The sequence below is a fragment of the Miscanthus floridulus genome, chromosome 19 (assembly GCF_019320115.1).
Source record: "Miscanthus floridulus cultivar M001 chromosome 19, ASM1932011v1, whole genome shotgun sequence".
NCBI lineage: Eukaryota > Viridiplantae > Streptophyta > Magnoliopsida > Poales > Poaceae > Miscanthus > Miscanthus floridulus.
Genome location: NC_089598.1, coordinates 103,194,645 through 103,222,600, shown reverse-complemented (window position 1 = coordinate 103,222,600; position 27,956 = coordinate 103,194,645). Strand labels below are relative to the sequence as shown.

Sequence of the window (27,956 nt, the reverse complement as noted above, 5' to 3'; positions counted from 1 at the left end):
TCAAGAAGCATTCCATGGCTGGCGCCGCACAATAGTACATTGTTCAATTGAAATATCAGCCAACAACATTGTTTGGGCAATTGCGTGCATCATGATCCCCTTGTTGCTTACATTTTCGACACGTCCGATTACCTTTACCCTTACTTCCAGCTTTCTTCTCCTTCGTCTCCTTGCTCTTCTTAATTCTTTTGGATCTCCCTCTCGAGTTGACATCATTTGGTGGATGTATATCGACCTCTTTTGGAATTTTACTACCAAGGAAAGATTCATATTCATCCTGTTTTTCAACTCTCAAAGCAGGTGTGATCTTTCAGAGAGGCTCGACTAGGTTGGATAAACTAGAATATAAAAAGTCCATCCCTTCCTCGGAGTTCTTGGCCATTTGAATAAGATCTTCAAACTTGTTGCGTGAATCTGAAATCTTTTTCCGCAAGGCCACCTCCATAGGATCTTTAGGCTTTTCATCTAGTAGGTTACCTTCCTCATCAAAGAATAGTTCCCTATAAAATTAAATATCTGATCAAGACTATTGTACAAAACAGAAAATATAGGTAAACAGAGAAGGAGAAAAAATAAAGTACACACCTTTTACATCTTTTCTCCCATCGCGTCATAATATATAACGATGGTATCTCACTTTACTTCTCAGCTCTAAGCACTTGTATGATATGATGACATGGGATGCCATAAGACTCATATAGTTTACAGGAACACCTACCAAACATGTTTGACTTGTTCATTTGAACAACTCGGTCTTTTCCAGTTTGGCTGCTGAGGGTGAAACATTTTAGATCTTCACTCTCTGAAATACCTTGAATAATGCAATGGTCTCTTGCAGCTAAGATTTGTTCCTGAAATTTAGTGAAAACTTCATGTGTATATATCACACTACATTGCTTCTCTATGGCCCATGGTGTCATCAATTTAGGAGTGGTGTGTAGACTTGCATTGTCGGCTTTCAACTCCTCTTGGCGCTGGCACTCCAAAGCTGTGTCAAACCTTAGCCAGAACTCAACAAAGGTCAACTTCCTACGAATGAAACGGTTGAAAAAAGAATTTGCACTCTCCGATCGTGATGTAGTCCTAAGCATTCCTGCTAGAGGTATGTCCAAAAAATATACCGGAATCCATGACTCGCGAATGGCAAACCTAGTGGAAAACCAATCATTTCCCATGAGTTCATAATCTGTTATGATAGAATTCCATTGTGACACAAAATCATCTGAATTCTCGGTCCCCCAAACACACTTGTTTAGTCTTTCCCAAAACTTTTCATCTTTTCTTATAGAGGGCCCGACCTTCTCAGGCACCTTATCCATGATATGCCACATGCAAAATCTATGAGTTGTATCCGGTAGAATTTGAGCAATAACAGCCTTCATGCTCGCATCTTCATCAGTTGTGATTAGATGAGGTGCTACTCCACCCATAGCCTTAAGAAAGGTGTTAAACAACCATACATATGACTCGATCTTTTCATCTGCTAAGAATGCTGCCCCAAGGAAAACACTTTGCAAGTGATGATTGACACCAGTGAATGGCACAAATTTCATGTTATACCGGTTGGTGGTATATGTTGCATCTACCGAAACCACATCACCGAAAACACTATAGTTTTTCCTGCATAAAGCATCCGCCCAAAATACACTGTCGGGGACCTAATACCAGGGTACCCCAGAAGGTGGAACCGATGACCACCGAACGTGAAAAACTTCTGGACGCATAAGGGCTCCATGTCATCCCTTGTTCGAGTGACAGGAGTTCGGTTTCGCCTCGCCCGACACCTTCGGGACGGGCTCGGTCTCGCCCGAGGGCCGAGGGATAAACTCCGTCTCGCCTGACGCCTTGAGGGCGGGCTCGGTCTCGCCCGAGGGCTGAGGGATGAATTCCGTCTCGCCCGACCCTGGAGGGGCGGGGTCAGCCTCACCCGACGCCTTTGTGGGATAACCCTGCCTCGCCCCAAAAGCTCAAGGCTAATCTTCGTCTCGCCCGACGCCTATAGGGCGGGCTCGGTCTCGCCCGAAGGCAAAGGGATGGATTCCGCCTCGCCCGATCCCAGAGGGATAGGTTTAGTCTCGCCCAAGAGATAGGGATTGGTCTCCGCCTCACCCGACGGCCCAGAACGAGCCTCGCCCTGATCGATATCTATCCCTCATAATGATGGGTACAGGATGAGACAAGACGTTTGGGTCAACCATGGCTCCAACGACCATACCCTGCGCCCTGGCAGGAAAAGGACTGCCAGGGAACGACAGGACTGATGCTTTAGACCCTTCCGGGCGCCGCAGAGCCCAAAAGGTATTACAGGTGCGTGCGTCTCACCCTGTAGAGTTGTAGGCGCCGTCTTCAGCTCTGGGACACGGAACCCAACGAAGATATACGACAACCGCTACGCTCCAAGAACGGATTTGCTATCTCCACGAACGACGGATATTCCGTCACCACGCTGTGGACCCGAGGGAGCGGTGCCCTATTCCCGATCCCTCAGGTCCTCCCAGTCAGAAGGCCTTGGCCACGGCGCTACACCGGACCCCGACCCCGAATTCTCCCAACAAGGAATCATGGGAACCAGAAGGCGTGCGGAGCAAGGCTGGAGGGAGGCTCATAAGTCAAAACCACTGTACTATAGCCCATACCCTGCCGGCAGCATTCTGGGATTAATCTGACATCCTACAGAGACATCGACAACAGGGTAAGCACTTATCTTCCTTCGCACTCATCAGAATGGAGGACCTGACCAGGTAAACGTGAGCCACATGACTAAGTAGAGTACACATCCTGGAGCCCTCACCCTTGTAAAGCCAGCCCCTTCATCTATAAAAGGGGATGCGCTTCCTCCATCAGGGGGGACGGAAAAATAGGACCGAACAATAGAACGCACTCATACACACATTCAAGCGGCTACAAAGCTCTTGATGACCTTTCAATCCCTCCATCAGAGACTTGGGACCAGTCCCTCTCTCGACAGTTTGTACCCCTTACTACAGACCATTCACGGTGCTAATAACACAAGCAGCAGCAAACTGGACGTAGGGACGTTCCGCCCGAACCAGTATAAATCTTGTGTCCTTTAGCGCACCATCCGAGCCTAACGCGCATTACTATAAATTTACTTGCCGGTGCTTGTACGAAACACCGACAGTTGGCGCGCCAGGTAGGGGCTTTGCGCGTTCTAAATCAGGTCTCGGATGGCCACCCACGCAATCACCTGGGCCCCGGGCGCACACGTGCGTTTCGGCGACTTGGATTTCATCATCACACTAGGAGGAGAGCTGGCGCTGACTCACTCAGCCGCCCCATCTCCCCCTTCGATCAACCTTAGCCGTCTCAGGCTTAGGGGCCCACCGGGCAACTCCCGGGGAGTCCCGTCACCCAAGGAGGCCTCTCACAACGCCACCATGTGTCCGGAAGGGTCCGTATGGAGCACCCCGATAGCGTTTCCGTTCGGTCTCCGCAACGTTGCGGCAACCGCTGGCCTCCTTCTGGCGCTACGTGTGGTTCAACCACCCACGGACATCGAGTTCGTGGGGGCGATTGAGCGGGATACGGAGACCCTCTATGAGCTTCTCAACGAGGAACCTGTATCGCTCTCCACCTCAGATTCCAGTAGGGGGAGCCACCACCCTTCCTGGGAATGCTACATGACGCAGACCCCCGAGGGTCACGTCGAAAGCGCCTCCAGGGAAGAGGCCACCCCTACAAACAATCCTGACAGCAGATCCGGGGAAGAGGGGAAAGCCCCATCTCACCTGAGGATGGAGCAGCTAAGGGCTCGTCAGCAAGAGATCGATGAGGCCGGGCAAGGGCTCGCACGGGAATACGTGGACATCAATCACGAGATTGAACTCCGCAAAGACGGGGGGCGCGCGCGCGCCATAGCCCGCACCGTACATCAAAGGATCCTCACCGACGATGGGGCCTTTCCTCACTTTGCTCGAGCCAGCCAGAACATCGCCGCAGCAACCGCCTTGCTGCATGGCCTCCCGGAGGCCACGACGTCCGAGGATCGACGCGCTTATCGGGAGATTCGCACGTTGCTCGAGCATGCAGCAGCGCAGCAGGCGAAAAGTTCGTTGTCTCAACGACGCGAACCCGACACCAGCCAGCGCACGCCCTCAGTGCGTCCCACCAAGGACGCATCCGTACACCAAACACCGCCAGCCAGCGGGCAGCCCTCCGTCGTCCCTGTACATCAACGCCTCGGTCGTGGCCGCGACGTATGCAGCATCATTGACGCCCGGAGACGTGCCCACGGCGACGAGGGAGAAGCAGCGCGCCGCGGCTATCATCCCCGACGTGGCGGGCGCTACGACAGCAACGAGGACCGAAGCCCGAGCCCCGTCCTGCTAGGCCCTCAGGCCTTTGGCCGGCACATCCTCAACGCTGCGTTCCCTCTAAGGTATCGACCGCCTACGAACATTCCTAAATATTCTAGCGAAACAAATCCCGGGCTTTGGCTCGAAGACTATCGGCTTGCATGTCAGGCCGGTGGTGCGAGTGATGATAACTTCAGTATTCGCAATCTCCCGCTGTTCTTGGCCGACTCGGCACGAGCATGGCTGGAGCACCTACCGTCCAATGCTATTCAGAGCTAGGCGGATCTGACTGAGATCTTCGTGGGTAATTTCCAGGGCACGTACAAACGCCCTGGAAACCCATGGGACCTCAAGAACTGCCGTCAGAAGGCCGATGAAACCCTCCGCGGGTACATCCGGCGCTTTTCCCGACAGTGCAATGAGCTCCCGAACGTCGCCGACGCCGACGTGATAGGAGCCTTTCTGTCCGGGACGACCTGCGAATCCCTGGTCCACAAGCTGGGACGCAGGGGCCCGCGAACTACCAAGGAACTCCTGGACATCGCCACCAGTCACGCCTCTGGAGAAGAGGCGGTCGGAGCCATCTTTGATCGCTCTGACGGAAAGACAAGGCGGGACGAGGACGCCAGCGAAGGTGCCTCCAACCGTCCTGCCAAAGGGAAAAATAAGAAGCAACGGCACGACAACTCACTCGCGGCCGCTGCCGACCGCAAAGGTGGCCGGAAGCCCGCGGAGGGCACTCCGAACCACTTCGAGAAAATGCTCGAGGGGCCATGCCCAAACCACGCCTTCCCGGCCAAGCACCTATACAAGGAATGCGGCCTTATGCGCAAATACTTGGTTGTTGTAGAGGGCGAACTCTACAAACGAAGTCACATCGGAATTCTGCAACTTTGTATCCCTGGCGAACAGGGAAAACTCCTACTGAGCGACATCCACGGTGGAGCATGCGGTCACCATGCCGCACCAAGAACCTTGGTTGGGAAGGCATTCCGACAGGGTTTCTATTGGCCCACCACAGTAGCCGACGCCGAGCAAATTGTACGCACTTGCGAAGGGTGCCAATACTACGCTCGGCAAACACACCTCCCGGCCCAGGCTCTCCAGATGATCCCCATCACGTGGCCCTTCGCGGTCTGGGGGCTTGACCTGGTTGGGCCACTTAAAAAGGCGCCCGGGGGCTTTACCCACCTGCTTATCACCATAGACAAGTTCACAAAATGGATTGAAGCTCGGCCAATATCCACAATCAAATCCGAGCAAGCTGTGTTGTTCTTTCTCGACATCATCTATCGCTTTGGAGTACCGAACTCCATCATCACAGACAATGGCACGCAGTTCACCGATAGGAAATTCGTTCGTTTCTGTGATGAACAACACATCCGAATCGATTGGGCAGTCGTCGCGCACCCCCGGACGAACGGACAGGTCGAGCTCGCAAACGGCCTGCTTCTTCAAGGCCTCAAACCCAGAATTTTCAACCGGTTGAACAAGTTCGGCGCGCGTTGGCTCGCTGAAGCTCCCAGCTGTGCTCTGGAGCCTAAGGATGACTCCTAGCCGGGTCACCGGCTACACACCCTTCTTCATGATCTACGGTTCCGAGGCCGTTCTCCCGACGGACCTCGACTATGGAGCACCAAGAATCAGAGCATATGACAAACAGGGAGCCGAGGCATCTCACCAAGTCGCCATGGACCAACTGGATGAGGCCCGCGACATCGCCCTCCTCCGTTCAGCTAAGTACCAACAAGCGTTACGGCGGTACCACAGCCGACGGGTGTGGGGTCGAGCCTTCAACGTCGGAGACCTCGTCCTCCGTCTTGTGCAGAGCAACAAGGATCGCCACAAACTCTCCCCGCCCTGGGAAGGGCCCTACATCATCGCGGAAATACTTCGCCCAGGCGCCTACCTGTTGAAAACCATCAAAGGCGAGGTCTTCACCAACGCCTAGAACATTGAGCAGCTACGTCATTTCTATCCTTAAAATAAGCTTACACTTTTCCTTATCAGTTTTTGCCTTAACAGCCCCCGATCCTTAGTGACTTCCAACCCCTGCAAATCGCGAGGGGTCAGACCTCACTCGGGGGCTGGCATGTGATCGTAACATATGTCATGTGTAATACAAGTATTACTGTCGGATACCGTGAGAAGGGGTACCCTAAGCAAAAACCAAAAAACGACTACTTAGACTTCGTAAAAATCGAAACCAGCTAAACACCGCTGGCCTCGGCCGATTCTCCGACTCGCCTGAGGCCCCCTCACCGCCGACCTCGGGCGATCCCCCACCAAAGGCCTCGGCCGACCCCCTCTCGTCGCAGGCCTCGGCCAGGCCGCCGACCCTCCGTCTCGCGCGAGGCGGGCTCGGCAGCACTCCGCTGCCTCTTCCTTCACCCGTCCCTCTGACAAAACGTCATGTCACATTAACTCAGCCAACTGCTGCCCCTGACATCGGCCGCATGCTCGGCATAGTACCGTGGAATGGCCGACGGGACAGGAGGCAGGACTGGGCAGGGGTTACCCGCCACTGTGCCAACCACTGTGCACATGGTTGACGCCCATGCCTCACTGTGCTGCCAACTCCTGCTCTGAGAACAACGCAGCATGGGGAGCCACGTCTGGGATACTGTGGCCTCGGAATTAGTACCCAGGACCAATAATTCCCTCCAAGGCCTCGGCAGTTTGCTTCAGGGGCTCGGTAGCCTGAGGATCCATGTCCACCGAGCCCCCCACGATGGCTCGGCCTCGGCATCTGCAGAGCCACGGCTCCCTACGACATCATCGCACGATGACCAGCACGTCGCCCGCCATGTCCTGCATCAAGCTATACGGGAGCCCCACGACGCACAAGACCAAGTATGACCGGCGCGTCACTTCTGCACGACAAGGACGGGGCCACTCCATTGACCATACCACGACAGTGGCTGACTACAGGGCTCGGACACGCCACCCCCATTTATAAAGCACTATGTAGCAACATATGTACGTTCCTGGCTCTCCCTTAGAGTATAAAAGGGAGGGACCGGGGCCATTTCTAAAGGGGGCAACAAGCAGAAAGACGAACACACCGATAGAACTACACACTTCTACGCTGCTTGGGAACAACGCCTCAAGCAGCCCGCGCCACCCTCGCCGAGACCTGGGGCTAGCTCCCTCTCTCACCTAGCTTGTAACCCCCTACTACGAGCACTCCGGTGCAAGGAATACAAGATCGATCTCTCAGACTAGACGTAGGGCCTCGATTGCCTAAACCAGTATAAACCTTGTGTCTCTTTGCATCACCATCTGGGATTAGGGGCACGCAGCACAAATTCACTCATTGGTTGAGGGACCCCCGGTTCCAAAACACCGACAGTTGGCGCGCCAGGTAGGGGCCGCTGCGTGTTAGCTTCATCGTCCCAGCAAGTTCCGGATGGCAGACCCCGTTCAACCACTACGTCTCGGCACGATAGTCTGGTTCGGGAGCCTAGAGTTCATTTCTCTAGGACATGAGTACGATATGGTACTCCTCTCACCCAGAGCCTCATCAACCGACGATGATGCCACGCACCAGCAGCCCGCGCGCAGGCGGCGCTCGGGCCGACGCTCCCACCGCAACCGACAAGCACGGCGTGCGCGGGACCACCTCAACATCACGCAAGACTAGGGCGACGCTCCACGCACCGCTAGTCTCCCCACCCGGCTATCGGTATGGAGTCCCTGGCTGGGGACCTATCCAGCTTAAGTCTGGGCGAAAGGGAGATGCCGGCAACACGCAGCAACGCCCCATCAGCAAGCTCTGCCCCGCCGCCTCCTGAGGAACCAACTCCGACGGAGCTGAACCCGGCGGTGGCCCCATCTCTGTACCCCTTCGGGTTGAGAAATGCCGCCGCCATCTACGCTCTCGCCTATGCCTCCACTCACGCGGAGCCTTCGGAGCCCTCGGGAGACCAATGTTTCGCCCTCGACTTCTCCGCCGGAACTTCGGCCTACACCCGCGCTGAGTCCTCGGAAGAGGACGAGGCGTGGGTCGGAGCAGACTTCTCAGGCCTCTGTGACCCTGAAGCCATGCATCGCTTCATGGCCGCAAGCGACTACTGCTTCGGCTACTCTGACTTTGACGATGAAGGGACTTACGATCCGTCTTGTGAGTGCTTCCACGTCGGGCTCGGGATGCCAAGGGCAGGCGAAGAGGACGAGGGGACAGGCAACCATTCCCCGCCCCAGGCAAGGGCGGGCGACGCCACACCTCCGTGTCTCGAGGCCCCGGCAGCACGGAACGAGAATCCCGTTCGCGGGGGGCATCGACGCCCAGACCTGGAGCAGCTCCGCGAGCTTCAAGCCAAGGTTGAACAAGACCGACTCCTTCTGCAACAGCTTCGGGACACTCTCGAGCAGGAGCAGCAAGGGCGCGGTGAGGGCGGAGGAGCCCCAGGGAGGGCCCGCGACGTCCATCACCGCATCAACAACAACGAGGGGGGAGAGCCACCCCCAGTCTTTAATCGCGCTAGCCAGAATGTCGCAGCGATTGCGATGCTGGTCCGAGCGATGCCCGAGCCCTCCACCACCGAGGGGCGACGGGTCCGTGGAGAGCTCCGCGACCTCCTTGAGACCGCAGCGGTGCAGCAGGCCGAAAGTTCCGCCTCCCGCCGGCGTTGAGGCACTTCGGAGCAACCCACAGCGCAACCTCGCCGGGGCCAGGATGCCTCGGTCCGTCCCGAGGCCGCTCGCGCGCCAACGGTCAACAGGGCCCCCTCGGTGCGCGATCGACCTAGAGACCAATGCGAGGCACAAGGCGACCACGAAGTAGTTGGCAGGCGACGGCGCCACGACGACGGGGCCGCCCGGGGCTACCACCCACACCGAGGCGGTCGCTACGACAGTGAAGAGGACCGCAGTCCTTCTCCCGAGCCACCTGGCCCTCGGGTCTTTAGTAGAGCCATTCGCAACGCTCACTTCCCAGCTCGGTTCCGGCAACCTGCCAACCTCACAAAATATAGCGGCGAGACGAACCCCGAGCTATGGCTAGCCGATTATCGCCTGGCTTGTCAGCTAGGCGGTGCGGACGATGACCTGCTCATCATCCGCAACCTCCCTTTGTTCTTGTCAGACTCAGCGCGAGCCTGGCTCGAACACCTTCCCCCCGCACAGATCCACGACTGGCGCGACTTGGTGAGGGTCTTTGTCGGGAATTTCCAGGGCACCTACGTGCGCCCCGGGAACTCCTGGGACCTCAAAGGTTGCCGCCAGAAGCTGGACGAATCCCTTTGAGACTTCATCCGACGCTTCTCCAAGAAATGCACCGAGTTGCCCTGCGTCGGTGACTTGGAAATCGTCCAAGCATTCCTCTCTGGCACCTCCTACCGAGACCTGGTCCGAGAATTGAGCCGGAACGTACCAACCACAGCGGCCGCACTCCTCAACATCGCCACCAACTTCGCCTCGGGCGAAGAGGCGGTGGGGGCCATCTTCCCCAACAACGACGCCAAGGGGAAGCAGAAGGACGAGGCCCCCGAGGCCTCGCCCACCCGCATCCCCAAGAGAAAGAAGAAGGGTCGCCTAGGGAAGCAGGAGGTCCTCGAGGCCGGCCATGTCGCCACGGCAGAACGCAGGAATCCCCGAGGCCCCCGGGGCCCCGGGCTATTTGACGACATGCTTAAGAAGCCCTGTCCTTACCATTAAGGTCCGATGAAGCATGCCCTCGAGGAGTAACGCCTTCCGTCAAGGTTTCTATTGGCCAACGGCGGTGGCCGACGCCACGAAGCTAGTACGCTCCTGCGAGGGATGCTAGTACTACGCTCGACAGACGCACCTCCCGGCCCAAGCCCTCCAAACCATCCCCATCACATGGCCATTCGCTGTATGGGGGCTGGACATGGTTGGGCCTCTGCAGAAGGCCCTCGGGGGCTATACCCATCTGTTGGTAGCCATCGACAAATTCTCCAAATGGATCGAGGCTTGTCCGATCACTCAGATCAAATCCGAGCAAGCGGTGCTGTTCTTTACGGATATCATCCACAGGTTCAGGGTTCCTAACACCATCCTCACTGACAATGGGACACAATTCACTGGTCGCAAGTTCCTAACGTTCTACGACGACCACCACATCCGGGTGGCCTGGTCGGCCGTAGGACACCCAAGGACGAATGGCCAAGTAGAGCGTGCCAACGGCATGATCCTACATGGCCTTAAGCCAAGAATATTCAACTGGTTGAAGAAGTTTGGCAAGAAATGGCTTGCCGAACTCCCGTCAGTCATCTAGAGCCTAAGAAACACCCCGAGCCGAGCCATGGGATTCACACCGTTCTTCCTGGTCTATGGAGCCGAGGCCATCCTCCCCACTGACCTAGAATACGGTTCCCCGAGGCTACAGGCGTACAACGAGCAAAGCAACCGCACGGCCCGCGAAGACGCCCTCGACCAACTAGAGGAAGCCCGAGACGTCGCGTTGCTACACTCAGCCAGGTACCAGCAAGCCCTACGACGCTACCAAGCCCGGCGCATCCAAAGCCGAGACCTGAAGGTGGGCGACCTGGTGCTAAGACTGAGGCAGAGCAACAAGGGCCGCCACAAGCTGACCCCACCCTGGGAAGGGCCGTACATCATCGCTCAAGTGCTGAAGCCTGGGACCTACAAGCTGGCCAGCGAGAAGGGCGAAATCTTCACCAACGCTTAGAACATAGAACAGCTACGTCGTTTCTACCCTTAAATTTCCAAACGTTGTTTACATTGTTTCTCGAAATACAATAAAGAAGCGTTCTTAGTTGTTATAATCTTTCGAGGAGCCCCTCTATAGACAAGTCGATTGTATAGAACCTAAGGACCGTATGATCATCTCAAAGGCGAAAAGGCCGGCCAAGCCGTGAGAACGACCTATGCCTCCAGGCTACGGCAGCTCCCTCACCACCTTTTCACCCAAAGGACAGCTTAGGCTCCGAGGAAGTTCTGTGCAGAGAGCTTGTCTATCAATAGGGGCTCGAAGTCACAATAGCGCTATAAGGGAGACTCGGCTCTGCCTCTGCAAAGCCGAGCCTCCCTCGGGGGCTAAAAAGGGGGAACCCCCTAAGTCCCGAACACTGTTCGTTAATGGTCTTTCAAAAAATTTCTACGCCAAACTCTCTCGCGCTCCGACGGGACCTTCACAAGAAACCCAAAGACCGAAAGCTTGTCTCGAGGCCAAAGGGCCAATCGAGTCGTGAGAACGGCCTATGCCTCTGGGCTACGGCAGCTCCCTCACCACCCTTCGCCGAAGGACGGCTTAGGTTCCGAGGGATTTCTTTGCGGGTTCCCAAGATCGAGACAGAGGGCACAGGCTCGGAAGTAGAACAGATAACGGTTAAAAGACCCACGTACGCAAATACTTTAAAGGCCTCGACGGCCACAAAAATGTCACGGTATGGCAACTAACTCAATCCGGTTACATGGCCCCTTTTGGCCCAGATCAAAGCTCAAGGATCGGCGACCGGCGCGGGAGGGACCACCTCTTCTTCAAATAGACAGGCCAGCGCTGTGCCAGGTGCCTCGGCCGCCGCCAACAACTTCACGACCTCTGCATCAGCCTCCTCGTCATCTTCTGGCAACACATAGCCGTCGCTAACAGCCTCGAGGTTGATGGCGTAGTGCGAGGAGACGACGGCCAGGGCGCGCTTGACGCCCGTGTGCAACGCCCCCCGGAGCCTCTCGCGGACGCGGCTGCTCAACGCAATCAGGCGGCTCCCAAGGGAGCTGGCTGATTGGACCCCCTCGACATCCAGGGCCTCACAGGCAGTACGGACAGAGCTGCGTAGCGCCTCGTGCTCCCGGACCTCAACATCCAGCGCCGCTTGCGCTGCGACGGAGGCCTTAGCTGCCTGGGAGGCCTCTTTCTCCAGATCTATGTCGCGACGAGGGGTCAGGAGTCAAACGTGAACCAGAACAAATGGAACAAGGAGCACGACTCAGCAGAACTTACCCTTGGCCTTGCTCTTCAGGGCTAAGGCCTCGACCCGAGAGGCCTCGGCCGCCTTGGTAGCCTCTGCCAAGGCAACTTTCGTCAGCTAATGCTCGCTCTACTTCGCACCCAGCTGCCCGGCTATGGCCTTGGCAGAGGCCGTCGCTAGTTGGGCCCGAGACCTAAAGGAGTCTCGCTCCTCCTCCATTTCCTTGATCTTCGCCACCAGAGGGGCAGACTGCTCCTTAGTCGTGGCCAACTCGGCCTGAAGGTCAGCACAACGGAGGCGGAGGTCCTCCACTTCCGCACTCCGCGCCAACAAAAGCTACTGGGCATCAGCAAGCAGGCCCTTCTGCCGCCAGAGCTAGTCCCAGATATCCCTCTCCCTTCGCAGGAACACCGATTTCCCAAGGGTCCGGGTCTCGAGCTCCTAAAGAGGCAAAAAACGCACGTCAAACACTGCGAGGGGGCTCGGAGAGAAAACAACACGGCACGAGAAGGGAAAGTACTTACCTGGGTGACACCGGGCAAGTCCCCTCCCATAATAGTCATCGCTGTCTGCAGCGACCGCACTGCCAGTTGGCGGTACTGCTCGAGGGTATCCCATCGCCCCCCTCTGTGATATCTTCAAGGGCGAACACGGGCTCCCCCTCGGGGTCAGCCCGGTTCCGCCAGAAAACACGCGGGAAGTTCCACCCACGGGGCTCGGGCCGTAGCCGGACAAGGGCCGAACTCCCCTCGGCGGGATCTGGGACTGGCTGCTCCACGGTACTGGCCGCCTCGACGTCCGCCACCTCCTTCCCTTGGGAGGAATCATCAGACGAGATTGTCTGAACCAGGGGCGGCGCCAAAACTTGCTCTGTCTCCACCTCCATCACCTCGGCCTCGACGGACCCTGGGGCTCTGGCCTCCACCATCTCTACCTCGGTGGCCCCGACGTCCACCGCCCTGACTTCGGAGGTCTTGGGGGCTCCGGCCTCACCCTCAATGGCCTCGGCAGTGGATGCCCCAGCCTCCTTCGCCCCAAGACCCACGACATCGTGAGACGTGGGCTCCTCCTCCTCCACTCGCTCCGCGGCCGCCTCGGCACCCTTTTCCTAGGCAGCCGCCTCCTCCGAAACAGCCCCGCCCGACGCCGCGCCACGCTGCACGCCAGCCTGCGCCTCCGCCGCCTGATGGGCGGAGGAGCTAACGTTCACCTTGAGCGCCTTACGGGGCGCCAAGGCAGGATCTTCCACCAGATGCTTCTGGCTGGAAGCAAAGACACTCCCAAGGTCAGCATGCGACCAAGGGGCAAACAAGAAGTACTACGGACTCCACCAGAAAAGACGCTTACCGCGAGCGGGGATGCAGCCGCTTCGGCACCGCCAGCCTCCTCTGCAACGGCGGCGGTGGCGGCAGCAACGCAGCCTCGGTGTCCACCGGTGCTAGCTGGCCTCCGCCGGACCCCGGCACCTCCTCGACCCTTCGCAGAGACAATGGGGTCGCCCCCACCGTCGCTCGCTCCACCTCCACCGTCGAACCCATCGGGCTGACGGCACGCTCCTCCGACACCCGTGCCTTGGGCATGTCGGCCTCGGCCCCGGGACGGGCAGCCACCGGCCCCGGGACACCTCCTCCTCCTCCTAGGAGCGTCAGGCTCCTTGCTGGCGCCCCGGGCACCATCTCCCTAATGTCGGGGAGGTGTTCTAGGCAGGCCGTCCCCACCTCGCACCCGCCGCCGTCGCCCGAAGAATCCGACACCGACGACGAGGGAGACGGCTCCAACGGGAGACCGTCGAGCTTCTGACGCCGGCGACGGGCGTCCAGCTTTTCGCGCGCGAGGAGCTTCTTCGTGCGCTTCGCCTCCTTGGCATCTTTCTTCTTCTTCTCCTCCTCGGCGCGCGCCCTGTTCACGGCTCGCCACCGGGCGTCCTCGGGAACGGGCGGCGGGGAGTCTCGCACGTCTCTTATCCCCTGCGGGAACGACGAAGTAAGACAACAGACAAAAAAGGCGGAAAACAAGAAGGCCGCGAAAGCCTCAGCAACATCCAACTTACCAGTGAGACATACCCCCGTGACGGGCGCATCGGGAACGGCACCAAATCATCAATCCTCGGCTTCCCGTCTACCGCCTCTCTCACCCGATGTAGGGTCTCGTCGTCGGTAAGGGCGAAGGCGGACATCTTGATACCGGCGATCGGATCGCTCGGGGTCATCTCGAACAGCCGCCACCGCCGGGCCATCAGCGGCAACACCCTCCGGCGGTGAAAAGCCACCACGACCACGGCCGCCGAAAGGCCGTGGTCACGCAGCTTCCCCAAGGCCCGCAAGAGTGGCTCCAGCCTAGGCTGATCAACCTTTATAACGCCGTATCCCCATTTCTCTGGCTGACTCTCTACAACCCGCCCGGTATAAGGAGGAAGTCCTCCGTCGTCATTGCGGAGGTAGAACCAGCTGTCGTGCCAACGACGGTTGGACGATGACAGCTGGGCCGGGATGTAGAGGGACTGCCGGTCTTGGCGCACATGAAGGGTGCAGCCACCGGCCCTCTGCACCTTCCGAGCCCCCCTCGTTCCCCCCGGCTTGGTGGTGAACGTCGCTCGGAACAAGTGGAGGCACAACTCCCAGTGGGGAGCGATCCCCAAGTACCCCTCACAGACGGCGATGAAGATGGCCGCCTGCGCGATGGAGTTGGGGCTGAAATTGTGAAGCTCCACACCGTAGTAATGCGGGAGCGCCCGCATGAACTGATCCACCGGCGACCCGAGGCCTCGCTCGTGGAAGACGATGAAGCTCACCACGTAGCCGTCGCGCGGCCTCGGCTCTGACTCGTTCCCCGGAGCGATCCACTCCGGCTCGTCAGGGTCGGTGATCGGGCGAAGAAGACCGGCCTCCACGAGCGACTGCAGCTTCTCCTCGGTGACGTTAGACCGCTCCCAGGGATCCGCCGGGAGGATGACGGAACCACCAGCCATTGCGCGGTGGAGGACGCTGCTATGGCGGGACGAGACGAAACCACCGGGCGACGAAATTGGGGAAGTTTCCCCCAAAAAATCCGGCGCGGTTATCCAGATCCGGTCTTACCGCCCACGCACCCACTCCCTCCTCATTAATTGCGCGTGCAGTCACGTCCCGTCGGCTAATGCCACGTCGCGTCCAACTGTAGCAGCTGCAGGCGCCGTTTCGCCTCCCCGAAAAAGCCGCCTCAAAAGACGCGCCTGCCGTTGTTAGCCGTAGGAAGAGAAATGACCCCCACCCGATTCCTTTCAGGCAAAGGGACCGGGCACCGAGCCCACTACGGTCCAGGGGTTCGAAGGCTGGGCCCTTAGGGGTTTCGATAGCCGCCCCAGGGCAACAGAGTCAGGGGCGACTACGGGCGAGCCTGTACGAGGCCGAGACCCAAGCAAGCGAAACGCTTGGGACGCCCTATGTCGTGTCCGAGACCGGCAGGGAGGTCTCCAAATGGGATCCCACCGTAGGGAGGCACCGAGCCACCGAGGCCCAGCGAACGGCCTCGGCACCCACTAGAGAAACCCTCTGGTACTCTTGGAGCGCGTCTCCGGACCGCTAGCCGACCCCCAGCGAACGGGGTATGGGCCTCCACTCGGACTTACCCGATAATAGCTCACCGGAAATGCCATCGCTCGCGCCCACCGAGGGTAGCGTGGCACATTCCACCCCTCCTTCCGAGCGAAAAGGAAGCGCGAGGGTCGAATAAAAAGTCAGGAGAATCCCTGACGGCCCTCTTGCTCCACGCAGAGGCTAAGGGACTCTTCCTGCAAACCATTGCCAAGGCCCAGCGACTTGGGCTCGCACACGAGGGGGCTCGGCAAAACAAACCCTCCTTCCGAGCGAAAAGGAAGCACGAGGGTCGTTCAAAAAGCCAGAAGAACTCCTGACAGCCCTCTTGCTCCGTGCAGAGGCTAGGGAGCTCCTTCTGCAAAAGACGCCGAGACCCCGCGACCTAGGCTCGCACCTGAGGGGGGCTCGGCAGACAGACCCTCACGCGCGAGGGGCGAACCAAAAGCCAGGGGGACCTCTGACCGCTCTCTCGCTCCGTGCGAGAGACTCGGGGGCTCCTCCTGCAACTTTGCCGAGACCCAGCGGCTCAGGCTTGCACACGAGTGGGCTCGGCAAACAGCCCCCCGTCCGAGCGAAAAGGACGCGCGGGGGACGGACAAAAAAGTCGGGAGGACCCCTGACCGCCCTCTCGCTCCGTGCAGAGGCTCGGGGGCTCTTCCTGCACCCAAGATAAAGACAAGCGACCCAAGCCCGTTACGGTCCAGGGGTTCGAAGGCTGGGCCCCCAGGGGTTTCGACAGCTGCCCCAGGGCAAAAGAGTCAGGGACGACTATGGGCGAGCCTGTACGAGCGCGCCCTGCGTCGTGTCCGAGACCGGCAGGGAGGTCTCCGAATGGGATCCCACCGTAGGGAGGCACCGAGCCACCGAGGCCCAGCGAACGGCCTCGGCACCCACTAGAGAAACCCGTCGGTACTCTTGGAGCGCGTCTCCGGACCGCTAGCTGACCCCCAGCGAACGGGGTACGGGCCTCCACTCGGACTTACCCGATAACAGCTCACCGGAAATGCCATCGCTCGCGCCCACCGAGGGTAGCATGGCATCTTCCACCCCTCCTTCCGAGCGAAAAGGAAGCACGAGGGTCCTACAAAAAGCCGGGGGAACCCCTGACGGCCCTCTCGCTCCAGGCGGAGGCTAAGGGGCTCTTTCCACAGCATCGTCGAGGCCCTGCGATCCGAACTCGCACCCACGGGCCCGGCAAACACAATGAAAACCCCTCACTCGAAAGAGAAAAAAGCCCCTGAAGAAGTGAAATCACTCCTCCAGGGCCTCGGGGGCTACACCCGGCGGGTGCGCTCGCGCGCACCCACCGAAACCTCGAGTACAAAACACCATCCCGACAGGAACTATCAAGAGCCAATTCTCGTCAGAACCTCAGGGGAAGTGCCTCCACTCCCTCCAAGGCTCGGGGGCTACTGTCGGATACCATGAGAAGGGGTACCCTAAGCAAGAACCAAAAAACGACTGCTTAGACTTCGTAAAAATCGAAACCAGCTAAACACCGCTGGCCTCGGCCGATTCTCCGACTCGCCCGAGGCCCCCTCACCGCCGACCTCGGGCGATCCCCCACTAAAGGCCTCGGCCAACCCCCTCTCATCGCAGGCCTCGGCCGGGCCGCCGACCCTCCGTCTCGCGCGAGGCGGGCTCGGCAGCACTCCGCTGCCTCTTCCTTCACCCGTCCCTCTGACAAAACGTCGTGTCACATTAACTCAGCCAACTGCTGCCCCTGACATCGGCCGCATGCTCGGCATAGTACCGCGGAATGGCTAACGGGACAGGAGGCAGGACTGGGCAGGGGTTACCCGCCACTGTGCCAACCACTGTGCACATGGTTGACGCCCATGCCTCACTGTGCTGCCAACTCCTGCTCCGAGAACAACGCAGCATGGGGAGCCACGTCTGGGATACTGTGGCCTCGGAATCAGTACCCAGGACCAATAATTCCCTCCAAGGCCTCGGCAGTTTGCTTCAGGGGCTCGGCAGCCTGAGGATCCATGTCCGCCGAGCCCCCCACGATGGCTCGGCCTCGGCATCTACAGAGCCACGGCTCCCTACGACGTCATCGCACGATGACCAGCACGTCGCCCACCATGTCCTGCATTAAGCTGTACGGGAGCCCCAGGACGCACAAGACCAAGTATGACCGGCGCATCACTTCTGCACGACAAGGACGGGGCCACTCCATCGACCATACCACGACAGTGGCCGGCTACAGGGCTCGGACACGCCACCCCCATTTATAAAGCGCTATGTAGCAACATATGTACGTTCCTGGCTCTCCCTTAGAGTATAAAAGGGAGGGACCGGGGCCATTTCTAAAGGGGGCAACAAGCAGAAAGACGAACACACCGATAGAACTACACACTTCTACGCTGCTTGGGAACAACGCCTCAAGCAGCCCGCGCCACCCTCGTCGAGACCTGGGGCTAGCTCCCTCTCTCACCTAGCTTGTAACCCCCTACTACGAGCACTCCGGTGCAAGGAATACAAGATCGATCTCTCAGACTGGACGTAGGGCCTCGATTGCCTGAACCAGTATAAACCTTGTGTCTCTTTGCATCACCATCCGGGATTAGAGGCACGCAACACAAATTCACTCGTTGGTTGAGGGACCCCCGGTTCCAAAACACCGACAATTACGTTTGTAAAAAATCCCTGTGTTATACTTACAAACATTCTCTAAGTTTTCCATTCGCCTCGTAAACGAGTCTCAAGGGCTAAGATCCTGGGAACCAATTCTGAATACAACTGGTAGGACTGCGAGACACCCACGCTCCAGCGGCTGCAACCTCTTTGCTCACCAGTTCAATCAGAATTAGTTCCCAGGATGTTCCTAGCTTCCTATGACTTAGACCATGAGAAGAGTTGGAAAGCGTTAAAATGACTTGCCATAAGCAAAGGATGTAATTTTGTTCATTTTTTGCACAAATTCCCCACTTACAAAGCGATGTCATTACAAAAAAGGAACAATATACTCTAAGGACTGTTTACTCGGGGGCTTCCCCACAACGTTATTTCATTACAGTCTCAGTTCAGCTCTACCACAAGTACTACTGCGGTCGCCGCGCCACGCTCTCCATCGGTGATGTCTGGGGCGTGTACATGGGCCAGCTCGTCTACTGCGGTCGCCGTGCCATGCTCTCCATCGGCGACATCTTCGCTCGATCCTCGAAGGCGCCACCATCTGCGACGCCTCCGCCGGAGCGTCCGGGGACTACGCCATCGTTGTCAGCCACAACCCTAGCAGCAATGCCACCACCATGGCGTCTGGGGACTACGCCATCATCCCCAGCTATAACCCTAACAACGGCGTATGGGTAGGAAACGCCTCCTGCCAAGGGAGGAGCGCAGCGAACGACGGCGCAGTCAACGACGTACGACGCCCACCGACGCCTTTTTTCCTTCAGCAGCAGCGACTCCTCAGCAAGGGCCGCGCACACCATCTCATCTACGTTGGATAACCTCCGGCTCGACATCACGCACCAGACTCACGAGCAAGTTTGTAAGTTCTCTATCTCTCTCTGGCATTACTCTTCCTCACTCAGGAACCACCGTGACGCACGGACGCATTTGGCGGAAAGGAAGAAGAAGGAGAGATGGCGGCTCGGAGGCAGAAGGGGAGGTGGGATGAGAACTCCTCTCCCCTCCCTATTTAAAGAGGAAGCGCTGTAACTAAGGAAAGGCGAAAGGTCGGACGAAAAACCCTCTCCCTTCCCCTTTTTTAATACGCAATCAATGCTGATTGATATCTGAGGGGACGCGCCAGAGGTGACGGGACGAACCCCGGTCTACGAGGCGTCCCTCTTTGGTCAAACTGAACACTGCCTGGGTATGGCCCGCCACTAACCCGCTCCGGACGCGGCGATTGAGGCACCCACATAGGCAGACAACTTTTTTGCCTCCCCATGCAGGACCACGGACGACCCGGCGACGGGACCTTTCAGATCTCCTAGGTCTGCCGTTCGGCCCAGAAGACACGACGAACGAATGACCAAAGAAAGATAAGCCTCTCAGCTTTCTCACTTTATGCGTTAAAATTTGTTCGCAAGATTCTGACCCCGTCAAATAGCAGGGACGCGAGCATCACTCGGGGGCTGTCGAGGATGACTACCAATCTAGACATCCTCTCCACCCGACCCCTCCGTACGCTTGAAACTAAGGGCGCGACATACAGGCACAAAGCTTTGAGTAAAACTGGACGAACTAGCAAACCCTACGCCCCGATTGCTACGGTGTTTCTATTCACCAGAAAAATCATGCTCAACGCCCCTCGTGTCTCTAGTTTCGACGTCTCCCTTCCCAAAGAGGGGATCGGAGGGGTCCGCCTACAGAATCTCCCCCAAAGGAGAAGCTGTCAGGTTGCCCAAGTTAATCGAACAGCTCGGATTGTCACCAAGACACGAAAACAAAGAATAGCAATTCTTACGCAGGTTTTTCCAACCTCGTCACAAATGTCAGGGCCCGAACCCATCAAGTAGGAGCTTTTCCGCCACTCATACCACCAAGGTAACGTCACCACCTTTACTTTCAATTAAATCTTGCATTCAAAATATTTCATATGCAAAAAATTGCATCCCAACGATTCGTGTCGCACCACGAAACGGCTATCGCCTCATTTCGATATAGGCAACCACAGGCTGAGGTTCGAAGGTTGGCCCGCAAAGGGCTCGAGGCCGCCTCACGCCGAACAGAGCCAGGGAGAGATAACCGAGACGAGCCCCAGCGGCCCTGCCCGACCCCGCTCAGAAGCAAACCGGGACGTCTCGACCTTCTCTTGTTCGATTCTAACCTTGAGCCAAACCCACAGAATCTCCATCAAGGAGAGGCCATCGGGCCCCCTGAGCTTATCGAACGACTCAGGCATCTGCCGGGAGGCGGGTTAAGAAGTTGTGGAGTGCCACCAGAGGGCTCTACCGACCCCATCAGCAAATGATGGACCCAGATTCCGCACGAACGTACCCGTTAGCGAGCTCGTTGAGTGCGGTACTCAAGCCGTCGAGGCAAGTATCGTTCACTCAGCCCCTCCGATTGCGAAAACCGAGGACGGGGTAACACGCAAATAACGGCCGACCCCTATCAGACCCTAACAAGGCTCGGGGGCTCGAGCCAAATAATGCAGGGACAAAGGCCCCACCTTGCCGAGCCTATAAAGTCCCCAGTTGGGATTTCTGTTGGAAGACAGGGCGGGGATTATTGCGATGACATCCATTGTCACCAAAACCACGATTCCGGTCTCCAGTAACACCCGACCCCAGCAGGTGCGGGGGTCGGACCTTACTCGGGGGCTATTAAGGTACGGCTACCTCCTCAATCTCCTCGCATTATAATCAGCGGCATAATTTAGGGGAACATATTGGTAAGACCGTAAAAAATGAAATCGCAAAAAATCAAACAAAACGAAATTAAGACGCAAAAGCACGAAAGGCGTCCAGACTCGAAAAGTACCAACACTTGTCCACATATTACATATAAGCTATTCTCAAAATTGTTCGATTAATTACTCCCGCGAAGGGAGAACCATTTCTTTCAGATTGTCTGCCAGGTTCTTCGCAAGGGGAGCGACCATCTTCTCCATTTCCTCCAGCTCTTCATCCTCGTAGGTGGATGGAAAGCCTTCGCTCATCACCTTCAGGTTTATTTCCTTCTCATAATGGGCGTGGGCGACGGTGAAGGCCTGGGTAATCCCGGCGTGAAAGGCACTCTCCTCAAGTTGGCCCACCCGAGCTGTGATACCTCCGACATGGGCCGCGAGCGGGCTGGTCTCCACCGGCTCCGTCACATTCAGGGCGCTAAGGACCACCCCGACCGCAGCTTGTAGAAGATCGTGCTCATCGCTCTCAACCTGAAGGGCCCTTCGCGTATAGGCAGCCTCTTTCTCCAGCTTGGTGGCGATGTTCTCAGCACTCAACTTTCCTTTCACCGCGTCATCAAGCTCCACCCGGAGAGAGCGGACCACCTCGACGTCCTCGTCCACCTTCTACTGGAGGGCTGTGGCCCTACTCTCGGCCTTCCGCCGGAGGTCCCGCTCCATCTCCAGCTCCTTCAGGACTTCACCGGCCTTCTCATTGGCCACGGCATTCCTCTGCAGCAGCTCGTCTCGCTCTTTTTTGAGTCTGGCAATCTCCTCTCCATCCAGCTTAGACCTCGCCGACAGGTCCTCGAACATCCCGTGCGCCTCCTCCGCATCCTGACACGCTTGGGCCTCCCGCTCCTGGACAGTAGCAAGCTGGGCGGCCAAGTCTGCTCGCAGCCGGGCCTCCTCGGAAAGGAGGTCCCTCTCCGCCTTCTGTTCGTGGAGGAATTGGGATTTATTCCGGCTACGAGCAACAAGAATCTGAGGAGGAAGAAGACTGATATCAGGAATGCGAGAACACAAAAACACATGAAGAAAGAAGAAAGTCCAGAAAATACCTGAGTGGTAGGGATACCGATCTCACGGAGGGCTCCTCTGTCCTGGTCCAAGGCGTTCAGCATGGTCGAGATCCCGATGTCAAGACCCTCCCGCTCCATGCTCTCGGAATGATCATCGAGCGAGAAAAGAGCCGACGTCGGGTCCTGAGCAGCCATCCACTGGAGCGGCTGCTCCCCCCGCGCAGGGGAGCGGCTTCCTCCCGACAAAGGGGTCGGTGGCGGCTCCCTCCTGACCCTGTGCAGCACCACCGCCGCACTCGAGGACCCTCCGGCTGGACCCTCCTCCGTCTGGACCGCTTCGGGCGCCACGGGCGGATCCACAGGGGCGCCTGGCGGCGCGGATTGCACCACGCCCTCGGGTGCCACCACGACCGTGCCCGGCTGATCCTGGCTTGGCGCAGTCACGATCACCTTCACCGGCGGTATGCGGTCCTCGGCTGGCTGTTCCACGCCCGCCATGGAAGAGACCGCTCACTCAGTAACCTCCGCGGGTGTAGGAGCCACCATGGACGCCGTCGGTTCGGCCAACGCGGCCCCGACATCGGCACCACTCCTGCCCGAAACAGGGGTGGCTCCAGGCGATGCCGTCTGTCCCACTTGAAGGGCGAGACTCTTCTTGGGCGCCAGCCCCAGGGGGTGACCCGTCCGCAAGAACCTACACAAAGGTAATAACCGTTAAGTCAAAATAAAAATGGAAAAAAGATGAAAACAGAGGAGTCAAGAGCTTACGTTGACGTCCTCGGCCGGCGGAGGCGTTTTGGGGACGGATCCCCAGATCCTTGCCCTGACTCGTCCGGACGGGACCGTTTCATGCCTGCCCCCTGCTCCGGGGTAGGGGGGTTCATCTCGTCAGGCGCAGCGCCGGAGTCGCTCCCTTCCATCGTCTCGTCGGGCGTGGCACCGGAGCCGTCCCCCTCCATCGTCTCACGGGGTGCAGCACCGGAGCTGCTCCCCTCCATTACCTCACAAGGCGCGGCACCAAAGCTGGGCGCGGCTCCGGTGCCACCCCCCCTCCACGATTGCCTCAGGGTCGGCGGCAGCAAGCCCGCCGTCCCCCATCCACCGATCCCCGCCCGGCACGCCGTGCGAAGCGGCGGACTCGCCGGCCTCCACCGACCTCATTGATTCACTTCCCTCTGCGTGGAAAGCGAAGGGCCCCTACACGGGTGGGTGGCCACTTGTCAGCGTTTCCTCATCCTCCAGGACGCCCCAATCCACGTCGACGGCTACCTCGTCGTCGTCATCGTCGTCATCCTCACTACTCACGTCCTCTCCCCGATCCCGTGCCTCCTGCTTCAGTCGTTTCGCCTTCTTCATCTCCTCCTTTGCCTTCTTGTCCCGCTCGGCCGCGAGTCGATTTGCCGCCGCCACAACCTTGTCCTTCGGCAGTGGGGCCGGACTATCCTTGAAGACTAGCCCCCTCGGCTAGCCCCAACATTACAAAAGCAAGTGTTAAAAGAGGGAGATTCAGGAGAAAGAAAAGAATGCAGGAGAAGAGGGCTTACAAATTCGAAGAACCCAGGCTCCGGCCGCATTGGAGGATGCCCAGGCACCGGATACACGATGTCGAGGACCCTGCCGGCGGAATCCTTCATCGGCTCCGTCGCCTCCTTGATACGCTGCGCCACTTCCGAATAAGGGAGCACCTCGTCAACGAGCACCGTCCCCTCGAACGATATCCCGGGCATCATCCGATGCAGGGGAAGCACACGCGCCATCAGTGGTGCCACCCTCCTCGCGTGGTAGGCGCCGATAATCCCCGACCCCTTTACACCCCGACCCTTCAGGGCATGGAGGGCAGAGAGAAGGTTGGAGATATGTTTCTTGTCTTTAGTCTGGACGCCCCAGCCCCACGACTCCAGAGCATCCACAATAAGACGTCCGGTGTACTTCGGTAGGGTGGCACTCACATCATCCCTAACATAAAACCACTGCGAATGCCATCCCTTGTTGGATGTAGCCAGACGCATGTACGGGTAATCCTTCGACCGGGTATGGCACAGATGAATGCTGGCACACCCCATCGGCGCGTTCACTTCTTTCCCCCCAATCTTCCTCTTCGACAGACTAATGCTAAAGAAATACCGCCACAGATCAAAATGGGGATCGATCCCCAGGAAACCCTCGCACAGGGCAACGAACGCCGCCATATGCTGAATCCCATTGGGAGTGAGATGCTGCAGCTCTACCTCATAGTAATCTAATAGCCCCCGAAGGAATCTATGCGCGGGTACCCCGAATCCCCGCTCATGGAAGATGGCAAAGGAGACGACATACCCTTCAGGCGGCACCGGCTCACCCTCGTCGCCGGGGAGTAACCACTCCTGGACGGCGGATAGTGGGCGGAGAAGGCCACGGCGGACGAGGCCCTCCAGACGCCGGGAAGTGATGCTTGATCTGCCCCACAACTCCATTGAAGCAGTAGGGGGGAAGGGCAGGCGCGAGCTTAACGGCGGCTGGAACACGAACGCAGGCCGGTCGACGGTGGCGATGCGGGCACGAGAGGCTGGGAAGATTGGCGGCGGATGTTTCAGAACGCAAAGGAAGGGGAGCGAAACATGGGACCCTGGGGGCGAACCCCGCGGTTTTATAGGGGGCGACGGACGCGAGAATGGCAACCGTCCGCCTCGATCTCCGGGCCTGCCACGCGCGCCACCGCGTCACGTCGCGGGACACGCGCCCGCAGTCCCTATCCTCTCATCCCAAAAATCTCGGCGGACGGTTCGCCTTCCCCAAGCGAATCCAGACTCTCTACCCACTGGGGAAGCGCAAGCCACAAAGGCCTGTTCTTTTCTCTTTAGCCCACCTAGGGCCCAGCAACTCGCCGGCCGGCCCAACTAAGAAGGAATCCACGAACAATCTGCCACCAAGGGCAGAAGCACCAGTTTGGACGGCCTCGAATCAGTCCCTAGCGAACGGGACGCCACGACCCACTCGGAAAAACACCCAGTTGATGAAAAACTAAGTCCTTCAGCCTTACCCGCGAAGGGGTCGATACAACCCCCCGGGCGACTCTACTCGAGTCACCCGGGGGCTCGGGGGCTACACCCATCGGGTGCGCTCGCGCGCACCCTCCGGCAAATTAGCTTCAACGAAATCAAAAACACCCTCCAGGCGGTTCTACCCGAATCACCTAGAGTCTCGGGGGCTACTGTCGGGGACCTAATACCAGGGTACCCCAGAAGGTGGAACCGATGACCACCGAATGTGAAAAACTTCTGGACGCATAAGGGCTCCATGTCATCCCTTGTTCGAGTGACAGGAGTTCGGTTCCGCCTCGCCCAACACCTTCGGGACGGGCTCGGTCTCGCCCGAGGGCCGAGGGATAAACTCCGTCTCGCCTGACGCCTTGAGGGCGGGCTCGGTCTCGCCTGAGGGCTGAGGGATGAATTCCGTCTCGCCTGACCCCAGAGGGGCGGGGTCAGCCTCACCCAACGCCTTTGTGGGATAACCCTGCCTCGCCCCAAAAGCTCAAGGCTAATCTCCGTCTCGCCCGACGCCTATAGGGCGGGCTCGGTCTCGCCCGAAGGCAAAGGGATGGATTCCGTCTCGCCCGATCCTAGAGGGATAGGTTTAGTCTCGCCCAAGAGATAGGGATTGGTCTCCGCCTCACCCGACGGCCCAGAATGAGCCTCGCCCTGATCGATATCTATCCCTCATAATGATGGGTACAGGACGAGACAAGATGTTCAGGTCAACCATGGCTCCAACGACCATACCCTGCGCCCTGGCAGGAAAAGGACTGCCAGGGAACGACAGGACTGATGCTTTAGACCCTTCCGGGCGCCGTAGAGCCCAAAAGGTATTACAGGTGCGTGCGTCTCACCCTGTAGAGTTGTAGGCGCCGTCTTTAGCTCTGGGACACGGAACCCAACGAAGATATACGACAACCGCTGCGCTCCAAGAACGGATTGGCTATCTCCATGAACGACGGATATTCCGTCACCATGCTGTGGACCCGAGGGAGCGACGCCCTATTCCCGATCCCTCAGGTCCTCCCAGTCAGAAGGCCTTGGCCGCGGCGCTACACCGGACCCCGACCCCGAATTCTCCCAACAAGGAATCATGGGAACTAGAAGGCGTGCGGAGCAAGGCTGGAGGGAGGCTCATAAGTCAAAACCACTGTACTACAGCCCATACCCTGCCAGCAGCATTCTGGGATTAATCTGACATCCTACAGAGACATCGACAACAGGGTAAGCACTTATCTTCCTTCGCACTCATCAGAATGGAGGACCTGACCAGGTAAACGTGAGCCACATGACTAAGTAGAGTACACATCCTAGAGCCCTCACCCTTGTAAAGCCAGCCCCTTCATCTATAAAAGGGGATGCGCTTCCTCCATCAGGGGGGACGGAAAAATAGGACCGAACAATAGAACGCACTCATACACACATTCAAGCGGCTACGAAGCTCTTGATGACCTTTCAATCCCTCCATCAGAGACTTGGGACCAGTCCCTCTCTCGACAGTTTGTACCCCTTACTACAGACCGTTCACGGTGCTAATAACACAAGCAGCAGCAAACTAGACGTAGGGACGTTCCGCCCGAACCAGTATAAATCTTGTGTCCTTTAGCGCACCATCCGAGCCTAACGCGCATTACTATAAATTTACTTGCCGGTGCTTGTATGAAACACCGACATACACGAACAAGTCATCCTTGTTCATCCACCATAAACTCGTAAAAGAAGGCTGGATTTACTTCCTTCTTTCGCTCAAGTTGTGCCACAAACATTTGTGCATCTGCATCCTTAATTTTGGTTCTGAGATCACGGTAATAGTTTTTCAAATCCATCAGTGTGCACCCAACATTCTGAAACCCACCCTCACTGACATGGAGAAGTCGATATGCCTGTGAGGTGCCAATGCTAGCCTTATGACAATTGAACAAAGCACTCTTTGCCCTCTCACTGATATTACGGTTGGATCTTAGCAAATGCCTCTTATCTGGCGACACAAAACCATGACTGTGTTTCTCAACCATTGAAGCTATTCGATACTTCTTGTCGCTGCCAAGCTTCACGACAATATGTGCCTCACAACCACATCTGGTTTCCATGATATTATGTGACTTTCTTTTCTTCCTAGAATCATCACTAACATTTGTTACGTTCTCCTTTCTATACCCTTCCCTTGAACAACAATACCTCTTGAATAATATTTCGTCATTTTGCTTCTTGTGCTGACCAACACGAACAGAGAAACCAGCTTCATGTGCATATGACTTGTAGAAATCCTCCACATCTGTGAGTGTATCAAAGATCATTCCAACCCTTGGCTTCAAATTTTCTTTGGAACTTGACCGTGGTGTGCTAGGATGTTCCAGTTCATCTGTAGAAACGGGATCACTTGCTCCAACGGCATCAGCGACATGATCCATGGCGGCAGCCTCGATGGAGACGGGATCTTCGACGATGACAGCATCAATGGCGACGACAACATCAGCGGGAACGTCACGCGTGCCAGACTCCATGGCAGCGGCGGCGCAGACTCACGGCCTCTTGACGTGCCTTCGCCTACAGACTGATCTGTTACAAATTGGTTACAAGCATCTCACTATCGAAACAACCATGAATGAATCCATGGTACACTCACGTACCAACAGGAGGACCGGACTCATGTAGCAACGAACTCCACGGCGGACTCCAAATCGCAACCATCTCGATCCACGTAGGGGTCAGCTTGTGGAGGCCGATCGCTTGCCGACGAGCGCGACGGCGTCCCCGGCGTGCCTGGCTCCCGGCGGCCAGATGGAAGAA

General features: G+C 57.7%; 1 pseudogene; it reads right to left on the bottom strand.

Moving 5' to 3' along the window:
* Positions 1-55: 55 nt before the first annotated feature.
* On the bottom strand, positions 56-27,670 carry LOC136526523 (protein FAR1-RELATED SEQUENCE 5-like; annotated as a pseudogene).
* Between the last annotated feature and the right edge of the window lie 286 nt (positions 27,671-27,956).